This window comes from Cryptomeria japonica, chromosome 4 (genome assembly GCF_030272615.1).
Source record: "Cryptomeria japonica chromosome 4, Sugi_1.0, whole genome shotgun sequence".
NCBI lineage: Eukaryota > Viridiplantae > Streptophyta > Pinopsida > Cupressales > Cupressaceae > Cryptomeria > Cryptomeria japonica.
The window spans coordinates 118433668-118447832 of record NC_081408.1 but is presented as its reverse complement, the minus strand read 5'-3'; positions in this window follow the sequence as shown (position 1 = coordinate 118447832).

Here is a 14165-nt window from a genome sequence, read left to right as displayed (position 1 = left end):
AACACAAGATGGAAAAACCATCAAAGTGCCGAAATAGAAATGCCAAGTACAAAAACCAATTTTCCCCCTGGGAGTAATATGTGTTTATACAAATACAATATCAATCTCTCCTCAAAAAGATAATGCATTTTTCCATATATCTCTCCCCCTTTGACATCAAATGCCAAAGTCACAAAAAAAGTCAAGCTCATACAAAATACCAACCAATTCAATATACCAACTACTCCCCCTGAGAAGTAGCTTCCTCATCAAATACCAGAATAAAAGATTTGTCCATTTAATTCTGTCGGTTGATGATAATCATCAACTGTCTAAGTCTCTACCGGTGGAGGTAGGACTCCGAGCTGATCTCTGAGATACTCAAAAGTTTCCTTAGGCAAAGGTTTTGTAAAAATATCTACAAGTTGTTCTTTAGTATTCACATAAACTAGTTTTATTTCTTTTTCTTCAACTTTTTCCCTTAGAAAATTCAGTTTGATAGAAACATGTTTTGTTTTAGAATGTAATACTGGATTCTTAGATATATCAATTGCTGTAGTGTTATCAAAATATATAGTAATAGGTTCCTTGCATTTTACCTTTATGTCTTTCAACATTTGCTTAAGCCAAAGTACCTGTGTACAGTTTGTTGTTGCTGCAACATATTCTGATTCTGCTATTGATAAAGATGTACAACTTTGTTTCTTACTTAACCAAGAAACTAATCTCTTTCCAAGAAAGAATGCTCCTCCAGTGGTGCTCTTTCTATCATCCACATCTCCTACCCAATTTGCATCTGTGTATGCATATAGATCAAAATTTTCTTCTTTAGGATACCATAATCCAAGATTTGTTGTGCCTTGTAAGTACCGGAAAATCCTTTTTACTGCTGATTCATGATTTTCCTTGGGATTACTCTAAAATCTAGAAACTATACATACTGCATTCATAATATCAGGTCTGGTTTGTGTCAAATATAGTAAACCTCCTATCATAGATTTGTATCTAGTTGGATTAACAAGTGTGGATTCATCCCTTTGAGATAATTTGTCATTTGTAGTCATAGGTGTGCTTACCGGTTTAGAGTTCTCCATCCCAAATTTCTTGAGTAGTTCTTTCAAGTACTTAGATTGACTAAAAAATATGTCTTTATCAGTCTGTAAAATCTACAATCCTAAAAAGAATTTTATTTCTCCAATCATAGACATTTCAAATTCATGCTACATTTTAAGAGAAAATTCTTTGCATAATCCATCTTCTCCTCCAAAGATTATATCATCAACAAATACTTCCATAATCGAAATGTCATCATTAGTTACTTTGTAATATAAATTGCTATCTGCATTTCCTTTAGTAAAACCAATTTTTAAAAGATACTTATCCAATCTTGCATACCAGGCTCTTGGAGCTTGTTTTAGTCCATACAGAGCTTTTCTTAATTTGCAAACCATATCATTGTTATTTGTCAAAGAAAATCCATTAGGTTGTTCAATATAGACTTCCTCTTCAAGATCTCCATTCAAAAATGCACATTTAATATCCATTTGATAAACTTTGTAATCCTTGTGAGCTGCAAAGGCCAAGAATAATCTAACTGCCTCAATTCTGGCTATCGGTGCAAAGGTTTCATTGTAATCAACTCCTTCTTTCTAAGAATATCCCTTACACACTAGTCTTTCTTTATTCCTGACAACCTTACCATCTTCATTGAGTTTGTTTCTAAATACCCATTTGGTTCCAATTACATTTTTATTTTCAGGCTGAGGAACTAATGTCCAAGTATTATTTTTCTCAATTTGTCCTAATTCTTCTTCCATAGCTTTAATCCAAAATTTATCTTCACATGCCTCATTGATAGATAATGGTTCAATTTGAGAAATAAGACATACTTCTTCATTTGCCAATCTTCCTCTTGTCATGACTCCTTTAAATTTGCTTCCAAATATCTAATCTTCAGAATGATTCAGTCTTACATACCGGGGTGTCTTAGTCTGTTGTTGTTCTTCAATTACTATGGCATCCTCTGATGATATCGGGGTAACTGGATCGTCATTCTATACCGGTGGATTTACTGTTAGTTCATTTGTCATAATTTCTATTACCGGTTTAGAGTCTATATACCTTGAAGTTCCTTTGAATTGTTCATCAATTTTTACATTTGTACTCTCAACAATTTTTTGTAATCTTTTATTAAAGCATCTATAAGCTTTACTCTTAGATGAATAACCAAGAAATATTCCTTCATCACTTCTAGGATCAAACTTGCCAATATACTCATCTCTTCTAATATAACATTTACTTCCAAAAATTTTGAAATACTTAAGAGTAGGAGTATTACCAAACCATAGTTCATGAGGGGTCTTACCGGTTTCACCTTTGATGTGAACTTTGTTGAATGTATAGACAGCAGTGCTTACTGCCTCTCTCTAGTACACATGTGGTAGATTTGCTTCTGATAACATACTTCTCACTGCATCCAAAATAGTTCTATTTTTCCTTTCAACAAATCCATTTTGTTGAGGTGTCTAAGGTGTTGATAACTATCTTTTGATTCCATTAACTTCACAGAATGTATTAAAATCTCTAGATGTGAATTCTCCTCCTTGATCTGATCTTAAACATTTAATTTTCTTACTGGTTTCATTTTCAACCATTGCTTTGGATAGTTTGAACTTCCCAAGTGCTTCTGATTTTTCTCTGAGAAAAGTAACCCAACACATTCTAGAATAATCATCAATAATTAGCATGAAATATCTATCACCTTGTAAACTTTTAGTTCTAGCTGGACCACATAAATTAGTGTGAATTAAATCAAGAGCATTATTGGATTTTTCTGGAACACTTTTGAAACTAGCTCTAACCTGTTTTCCAAATTGATATTCCTTGCAAATTGTATTTTGAGGTTTCACAATTTTAGGTAGATCTCTAACTGCCTTAGAAGTATTGATTTTTACCATGCAATCAAAATTTACATGACATAGTCTTTTATGCCATAGCCAACTTTCATCTATATGAGCAATTAAGTGTGCCTTTTCACTGTTATTCAAATGAAAGATATTACCTCTAGTCTGATTACCGGTTGCAATTTCCAAACTAGTTCTATTCATGATTTTGCATTTTCCATTTTTAAATTGTAACTAAAAACCTTTCTCAACTAATTGACCAACACTTAAAATATTATGTTTTAATCCTTCAACATAGTAAACATTGTCAGTGTTATGTTTACCATCAAGAGATATTGAACCCTTACCTTTGATTGAACAGGCTTTGTCATCTTCGAATCTTACTAAACCTCCATTGTATTCTTGAAATTTCAAGAATTTGCCTTTGTCTCCAGTCATGTGATGTGAGCATCCTGAGTCAATAATCCATTCATCCTTTGATTCAACTTTAGTTGCTAGGGCTTGTTCTACCGGTGGAGCAATAGGTACCGGTTGATCTTTTGTTATAGCAACAAAGACCCATCCATTATCTGCTGGATCCTCATCAGAATCATTAGTCACACCTTCATCAGCAATGTAACAAGATTTATCTTTGTTTTTCTTAAATCTGTATCTCTGATATTCAGGATTAGGTTTATATGTCCTTCTAGCTTCTTCTCTTAGTCTAGCATGTCTATCAGGGCATCTTGAAGCCATCTGACCAATCTTATTGCAATTGAAACATTTAAAGGGTGCTTTACCTTCATACTTACTTCCAATTGGACCTTTTGGCATTTTTCTTGCAAATAGTGCTTCAAGCTCTTCAAGCTCTTCATTCTCCTTCCTGGTTTCTTCAAGTTCTCTTGCATAAAAGGCTCTCTAGTTTGATTTGTCAAAAGATGGAGCAGATGATGTTGATGCTTTGAAGGCCAAATCAGTTTTTATAGTAGCAACAGGACCAAATTCCTCAATTTCAAAAGCTAAAAGTTTTCCAATCAATGTATCCCTAGTTACTGATGTATTAGGCATTGTTCTCAACTCATTAATAGCAGTAACCTTCATTTTATATGCCGGTGGCAAACCTCTTAATATTTTTGAAACAATCTCATCTTCACTCAAGGTTCTTCCACAACATTTGATACCTAAAACAATTTCATTTATTCTTTCCATAAAAGTAGAAATTCTTTCATCTTCTTCCATTTCCAGATGTTCATACCTGACTCAGACACTTTCAAGTTTTGCAATTTTGACTGTGGAATCCCCTTCATTCAGTGTTTCCAAATGATCCCAAATAGCTTTTGCAGTAGATCCATCTGATAATCCCATGATTCGTTGATCTGATAATGCGCTCAAAAGTGCTTCTCTTGCTTTGCAATCATTTTCTTCATCTTTAGCTAAAGTAATAGGAGCAGGCTGACCAGCTATAGTAGCAGTATAACCATTCTTAGTAACTTCCTAGATGTCTTTACCAATGCAATTCAGATGTGTCTCCATTTTGATTTTCCATATTCCATAGTTGGTTCCATCAAGTTTAGGACTATCCTTTCTGAAATAATTAGTAGACATTGGATCTCCTCAAGTTGTTAAACTTCCACAAAAAGAGGACTAGGCTTTGATACCAATTGTAGGTCCCCGGGACAACTGAGAGGGGGGGAGTGAATCAGTCGTCTAATAAATTCAAACCAAAATCTTGTTAACCAACTTATAGCTTAGTACCGATAAGACAGTTAATTGTGCCGGTAAACAATGTTAACAGGAAATGCTGTACCGGTAAGAATTAATGCATGAAACATAAACACAAAGTCATCCACAACACATGACACAAATATTTGTACTTGGAAACCCTGTAAGGGGAAAAACCACAGTGGGAAACCTTACCCACAATCAGATGATACTAGTGCAGATAGTAAGTGTACAAAGAGGGGTCTGCACACATGCAGAAAGGCCAATAGCCTAGAGCTCACTGCTCAAACACAAATGGGAGTCACACTGACTATAGTTGGATGGTTAAATCCAATAAGAATGTACTGCACAAAATAGCATCTTCATATGCTGGATTCAGTACCGGTGTAATGCTGATATTTTTCTACAAAAACCTAACTTCACCTTCAAATGATGTCTTCATGTATATCTCTGCTTGATCTCGCATCTACCCTTCCTTAAATCTTTTTTTCGCATTCCACACATGATCTTACAAATAAGATCTTACATTTATACCATACCCTAAGACCAATTTTAGTAGGTCGGCTCTACAAGATATTACAATAAAAACATTTTACAAATAATACAATATCCGATGCAATAACCAATTAAACATGTTGGCTTAATGCATTTACAACAACAATAAATCATCTCCATAGCGTGCCATGTAGATCTGGAAAAGATAAACCTGCTGGTGTAACCCTAGATAACCTGGACCTATTTACCAGTAAAAGCAAATATTCAAATAAGTATATACCAATGATATTACTTCAAGGAAAAGTGTCCACATGATGTCTTCGACATTACCAAGTGTATTCCATGTCATTGCAGGTACCGGTGAACATTATATCCTGTTGGTTTACCATATACTGGTGATTGTTTGAACAATTTACTGATTGTCGGTGAATGTTGTTGGATCTCCAAAGTAGGTGTATCTAGCAGGTGTTGACATCAATGACAAAACCATACCAAAATACCAACACAATGATCATGAACATAAGCTAGTACATGAACCACGAACCAAGAACACTAGCGAAGCCCTTCCTTTCCTGAAGATACATTCCAAAAAATTTGATGGGAAGTGGCACTACCACCTGACCATTTGATCCCAAAATGGAACCACCCCACCGTGCTAGGAGATAGTAGAAAACCCTCAAGCAAGCAAAGTAAGACAAGTATGAAATAACTACAAGACTCCGCAAACATCCATGTGTCTCAACTCACAAACACTAGTGACTCTAAGGAGAGAGTGTCATTGCATAGCTTAAGATGGATACCATGGTACAACCTCCTAGGTCCCGGTTCTCTATCTTGGTAACCTCTGCCAGCTTCTAGCTCTAACTAAGTCTCATACGGACCCTACCAATCCTTTCATGAAGACAAGTTGGTAAGTTTTCCATTCCAGGCCTTCTCGTAACATTATGAGCCCTATACAAGCACTACACCTATGCACGAGGCACAATATCTTAATTAATATTTATTCTAACCACCCCCTAATCAATTATTAGGTTATCATTTTTTATCTGACTTCCGACGGGTTATCCTGTCATCCACTTCAGGCACAACCCCCGCTCGAAAGCCACTCTCTCTCATAGGACACTATAGGAAAGATCTCTCTATGAGAACTCTATGGCAAAACAAATAGCCATACCTAATCCTGAAAAACCATTGGTGAAGGATACACAATCACTAACCAAAGATTGACCATTTGGACAAAACACACAATGGCTCACATCAATAAGGTTATACATCAACACCTGACCAAGGAAATATAATAACATAGGACATAATGACAACTCAACTAGAATTGCAACAGAATTTAAACTTGACTGGAAACACCATTTACACAAGATCCTAATACAATCAATCTTTTCTTAAAACAACAAAATGCATAAATAGCTTTCAAGTTAAGACTTCCAGAAAATAAGAATTACAACTATATTAATACACCATTTAATAAGTCATAAACCTAATGTTTCATCTTTTTCATACTTCAATTTCAGAGTTTCTCTCTCTATCCTCTTACTCTATTTCTAAAGGATTGGGTGATCTAATTTTTTAAGAGTTTCACTAAGTTTAATCTACCAACTTTCATGAAATATATCATTAATGCATCTATACTTGCATGATCGTAATAAATTGATTGATATTGTGACTCTAACTATTTCATAAATATAAATCTAGATCATTCTTAATCTCTTAAATCCTTTCAACAAAACAAACAAGATTTGAGCCTACCTCAAGAAACATGATCCATGGCTGTTATGATCCTTGATAACTTCAAATTATCTGCAATACGTCCGGGTTCCAATACTTTCCACCTCGGCGCTCTTCTATCTCACGAGATCTCTATTCTGAGTCCTTACCCTTTTTATATTTTGAGAATTTCTCTGATAATAATAAAGTAATTAACACTCATTCAAGAGCGTAACCCCTAAGTTCGATACTAAATTGGAGATGATCATCGTTGATCTTTTATGACTTGATCGTAAACACATCAAAATCTCCACTATTCCATTCTCCCTAATCTCTTGTCACTCTTCTACATTCTTGCTCTCCTCTATCTTGCTCTCTTTTTCTTTATTTCTTTCTGCTCCAACTTGCTATTTGCTATCTTCCTCTATATCTTTTCCTACCTACTCTTCTTCATTCCATTCTCTAATCCTTCGTTGCATCTCACCTCCAATCTATCCTTCTTTCCTCACTCTTTTTCTTCCTAAACTGTCCTTTCCATTCTCTCTACTCTCTCTTGTCATTCTTCTTATTTCATTTCCTCTTATCTTCCTCTCCTCTATTCCATTCTTCTCCTCTATTCTATTCTTCTCTTCTTGAGTCTATCGTCCTTCCTTGGTTGCAAATGAATCCCTCTTTCATATCTCCCACCTCTATTTATCCTAATATTTTCTACGTTTTCTCCCCATTCAAAGGCTTGGTGATTTGTTATTGATTAAGAGTCTATTTCCTAAGTCTATGTTTAATTTCTTCTTACTTCTCCATGTCTACAAGAGATGGAGTCTTTATATGCACATCCTACTATTTTAATGGATGATTTAACTATGCATTTGCCTCCTATTGTTGATAATACTAAATTCATGGCACTACGTGCCTACTAACTCATTTCTCTCTGCAGTTATATGCCATAGATTGTGGGTTACATAGCAGTTGACGTCTTTCTTTGCGGAATGAGGGAGTTGTCATGGGCGAGTTTAATGTTCATGCTACCAGATCTATCCATGGTCTCCATGTTACTTTCCAAGTTAATCCCTACATTAATTCCTACCACCACATATCTTAATGGACATGTTTGCATAATGAATGGTGCCACCATATTCACTGCAACGTGGGGTATGTATTTACAAAGGGAGGAGGGTGGTCAGTGGTAATACCGACCCCTTCCTTTTATTAAGGGGGGTGGTTGATATTACTATCGACCACCCTAGTTATTATTTTAAATAACTTTCTTAAAACCCACCACCTTCTATTTTATATATCACATGTTTATTTAAAAGAAAGTCTAACGTAAAACTTATGAGAAATAAGACATATAATTTAAATTATATATATGTTTAATCATAAATACTTATTTTGAATGGTCATGATCATATAATAAGGAAATAATCACTTAAGAATAATTAAATATTGAATATATATATACAAATATGCATAATTGACAAATTCAAGTTGTCTACCATTTGACTAACATATATATAACAACCGATTAATTATTTTATACTAGGTCATGGAATTCAATTATTCATCTTTTAATTAGTCATATAAAAATAATCAATTAACTTGAACTATATTCACTTTTGAATATACAAATTTATAATCGATTCCTAATATTAAAAATATGTACAGCTAAAATGTAATTCTGAAAACCAATTATAATCGATAATTTCCACACAAGGAATGTAAAAACATAGAATCACTATATATTTCAAATCATTAGTCAATTTTTTATCCTATATAGACAAATAAAGCATATCATGCAATAATTAAAAATCATTAAACACACAAACTAAGCAAACCTCAAGCAAATACCCATTAAAGATCAAAAAACAAAATACAAAGGCTGAACAAACTGACAGGATGACCAACTGACGACACTCACCTGAGTGTAACTGAACAAAATAGGGTCAACTACTATCTCTTCCACTTCCATCAGAAAATATAAGGCACACTCAAACCTATGAAGCCAGTTGGAGATGATACCCTGTACCTACCCGGTACTTGTACCTGCAATTATCCTACATCACCGAACCACACATGCATATATACAATATAGTAAAGACGACATACACACCGATGAAGGAGAATCACGACGTTCCCTATCTCACCAAAATGAGTGAAGGAAAATCGTCCCCTTGCATCCAATACACTCATAGACACACAACATATAATTCCACATTGTATAGATAAAGTAAAGTGTCAGTACATAGCAATAATCCATAAAATGCCATAAATCACAAGTACTAAAATAATGCAAATAAATTATGCATCTCATATCCATATAAAGCATGAAATAATGTCATATAAGTTTGAATAACAAATCATGGTAATGTATCCACTGAAAACAACCAATAAAATATGAGTCCAATGAGTTCAAACGAGTAGGGGTACTACATCTAACATGTATATCAGGTTCTCATAAGGGCATAAACAATAGGATGACTCCACAATAATGTTCCTATCAAAGACAACATAAATAGCACACTAGCAAACATAAGGGACAAGTGTCATCACATAACTTGGTATGGTTACGATGGTAGGTCTCCATAGGTTTCAGCCCCATCTACTGGGTTACCCTGGAAACCTATCTCGAACCTCCGGCCCATCCAAGTCCCATGTGGATGAAACACATCCTTTCATGAAGATAAGGTTGATGGTTTGCCATTTCAGGCCTTCTCACTATATGTCGAGTCTGTACTAGCTCTCATCCCATACGTGAGGCACAATTATCTTACTTAGTGTTTTCATTAACTAACTCTCTAATATGCTATTAGGTTATCACTTATTTAGACACACTTTGGATGGGTTACCCTACAACCACTTTGGGTGCAACCCCCACTTGAAAGCCACTTTCCCATATGATGCTAGACCATAACCAAACGAAGTCCTAAACCAAGGAATACACCAGAACTAGATTATAGAGTTCAATAAGGTAGGAATACCCACATGGTCAAACATGTCTTCATACGAGGTGCACTGACTAACGGTACTTTGACTAGAGACACGACCAGCTATGGTCAACCACATATCAACATTCAACACTCACATAAAGGACATGACTAGATATGAAACCATCACAAGAAAATAGTCAAAACTCGAGATCAAGGATATAAGAAGGTACCCAAATCAACATACAACAATATCCAACAATCACAATTAAGGACTTACCATTTCATAATCAACTGTGAATACAGAAAATTAAACATGCATAGGCATAAATTAGAAAAGACAGTTCTTTTTCCATATTGTTTAAAGAAAACAATTGATCCATTTTTCTAATGGATCTAAGTTTGATTGCAATGTGTCTACCCTGTCTAGGTACATGTCGCTCATGGTTTACTAGCTCAATAAATTTCATTTTGCATCATACAATAATTTAAATACTTCATCATGAGTTTCCAAACCAAAATCACATGAATATAATCAAATAAACATTAATCAACTAAAATATGATATTTATTCCTCAAAATAAAACATCATTCTCATACTGGTTCGAAAACAATAATCTAATTTCATCTCTTGCGACAAAAATATATACTATCCAAAAATGGAAATAGGCATTTAAAAAGGAAATTAAAATCAATGATCATTTTCCAAATAAAATGATACTTCCTTGCATACATATATGAAAATATAAATTAAATATTAATTAATATATATGTATATATTAATCCATAATTAATAAAATATATACTAATTAATAATTAATAATAAAATTACAAATTAAATATTAATTAATATATATATATTTCCACAGTTAATAAAATATACACTAATTAATAATTAATAATTACAAAAAAATACTATTTAAAACTTTTAATAAAATATATTAAAAAATTTTTAAATAACCCAAATTATAAACTACGATGCATTTTTTTTATTTTAAATTAAAAAAAAAGAGGCAAACCATGGGGCCCACATCCATCCATGGGAGTGGAGGTTGTGCCCTTGTTGCGGAGGTTGTGGCCACCAATTTGGATGCATACCCGTGACATCCACACTGCGGCCACAATGTGGTCGCAGGCTTTTGCAGCCATAGTGGGGTCGGAGGCCTTTGCAGCCACACTGTGGTCACAGACCTCCAAGGCTGCGAGCCATGGGAGGGGGGCGCGGGTTGAACCTTGGCTCCTCCACCCTCCAAAACCTTAATTTGCCCAAAAAATTTCATTTTTTATATATTTTCTATATATATACTTATAAAAAGGAAAACCCCAGTCTTTTTTTAATTCATAGTCTCATACAGAGACTAAATTTTTTTTCCAAAATGTCCATGGTTATCAAATATTAAAATTTGTAGAATAACTAGACTAAAATAGGCAAATTTCCTCAACCAAATGTCATATTTGGGCAAAAAGAATCATTTGTCACACATTATTCAACCAATCTGCCAAACCCCAAACCAATTTCCAATATGAAACTTAATCTGAGAACATTAAATGGGGATTTAACAAAGTTTATTGAGAATAACCAAAATTTAATTTGGAGGTTTGGAAATAAAGCAAGGAGGTTTGAATTGGAGATTAAACTTCAACTCTTCCATTTTCCCCAAATAAATGAGATTTTCAACAACACAACCAGATTTCTTCCAAAAACCAAACAATCTTTATTAAACAAGAAATCAAAGAGATCAACAAGAATCCTACCTCATTTAGCAACCCCCAGAAAGATTTGATGAAGAGCACAACCTGCACGCTCAAGATATCCTTCTTCTCCCAAAATGCCCAAAATTTCTCCATCCCAAAAATAATTCTCCAAAAATCATCCTCAAAAAATACTTTCCAAACCTAGGTTAAATGGAAAAAGTTGACCAAAATTCCTCTTTTTGAATTAAAATATTTTCTTTCAAATAAAAATGAAAAATCATTCCTTTCAAACTATTTCAAATATGCAACAACCTGCCTTTCTTATAAAAATTGATTTTCTCAATTAATTAAAATTAACCTTTCTATTTCCAAAATGCCAAAGAGGGTAAATTATTTCTATTTTGAATAAAATTTAATTTTTCCTTTCAAAATGCAAAACCTGAATAAATTCATCATTTAAAATTAACCATTTAAATCAAACTTGCTACAAACAGGAATTGAGCAATTCTAATTAATGATTAATCGCACAAAATAGGGCTCCTATTTAATTTAGTCCCTTAATTACTAATGCGTAAAAACACATTTAATAAAATTAAATACTAAGGACTAAATACTCAATTTAACCACACGCAAAACATGCAACCCAAGAAAGCCAACTAGATACATGACCCGCATACCCTACCAAAGGGGATACTGACGAACGAGTGACGACTAGGGTAAAACAAGGGTCTTATGACCACCTAAACCAAACTCTAAGGACCAAAGAAGTATACTCAAACTTGCGAATCCAGGTGGAGATGAACCTCGTACCCATGTGGTATTGTACCTCCAACCATGAGTCACATATGCATATATATATATATATATATATATATATATATATATGTATATGTAATGAAAGTGTTAGCCTAAAATTAATAATACGAATTAGGAGAACAATTAAACTTACATAAGAATTGATGCAAAGGCACATTAATGGGTATGCCCAGTAATAATAACATCTAAATATAACATTATAACATGGTAAACTAACCAAGGTCAAACCAAGATTAGAATCTGATTAGGGCAGGGGTACTACATCCTCCCGGGCCCTAGGTTCCGAATTACTCCTGGAGCTCGTAAGGCTAGACGGAAAACATGCAACACGCATTAGCCCTAAAACGCATTTAACAAATATCAATTTGCACAAATGAATCTTTCCACAAATAATTAAAATATTATTTCTAAATCCTCTATGAATGCCATTATCCATTGGTAAGATACATCCAAACTCCTACATTTCTTCTAACATTCTAGGAACTATCTATAATCATAGCAGTAAAACAAGAATTTTCTTCCTTTCATCATACCAAATTAAAGCATTAAAAGAGGTAAACAACAATTACCATACTCATCTACCAAATATGACAAGAAAATATGCCATCATGATCAATTTCCTTTACCAATACATCCTCTTCATAAAATGTTATCGCATATAACTAGCTTCAAATTTCAAATTCTACAACCAAGTTAACTTTCATGATATAAGAGCAACATATAGAACACAATTGCTTACACTTGCTAGGCATATAAAAACCTTTCCAAAGACTATGTCCCATAACATAGTGACAAGATAACACAATTTACTCCATGATTACACGTAATAAGCTTCCACATAACTGGAATGCACAACTCAAAAGGCCACATGTGAGCATGTCTAATGCTTGGTCATAGGTAACATGCATGATCAACATCTCTATGCTTGATCTCAGAATAATAACATGATCATAAATATCCATCTCACTCAAGAGCTTGATGGTGCTAGGACACACCATAGTGGTGCTACCTTCCATACAAGACACTCGTGACCATCCCTTATTGAGTAAGGTGGTTCACCTCCAAGAGATAGTAACCACACATAGGTAGGTAGTGGATCCTAGCTGTATCACAACCTCACATACCCCCATCCTCATAGTTCCCTATGTCTACTTCCTCATATACACTCAACCAAGACCATCTCATACATCCTTGGAGAGGAATTCACATTTCAACACAAGACCAACATATGAAAATAATAAGGATAAATCAGTTTAGCCAAAAAAGTACATATGAATAAAGATAATAAATCATCAATTCCAACAGTAAGGCAAGAAAATAATTTGGAATTTGCAACACCAAATCAAGTAAGCAAAAGATTGCAAGATCCTGGCTAAACCTTCAAAGTCAAAGTAGAATAGATTGCTGGTCCACAAAGAAATTGAAAGAATATCATAACTACACATAACATCACTATGTGACTAGCATCTAGCCACTAATGAGGAAGAAGAGAACAATCGTCTAGCTATCGTAGTAGCTCATCATGTGGTGTGGCCTAGTCACACATCCACATGGCATGGCAGTGTGCACCTCGACATCACCCCGCATCACATCGTCACGCGACATGGCAATACTCCAAGCGGAAAAGAAACACAATGGACGTATCCCGCATGGTAGTGTACCTCACGAAAAAAGGCACGCATAGGTCACATCCCGTATAGCAACATACCTCTCAGGATACTCACCATAAGCCAGCGGTATACATAGCTAAGGTTCATCCACATGTCTACCAACACCTACTATCTGGCAGCTCATGTGGAGTAAACCTACCTTTCATGAAGACAAGGTGAAAAGATCCTCCAAGATACCCATCACTATGCTCAAGAACTGCCATCAAAATGCTCAAATAAAAGAGAGGAATAGGTCAACACACATAAACGTTATAAATTGGTTCATC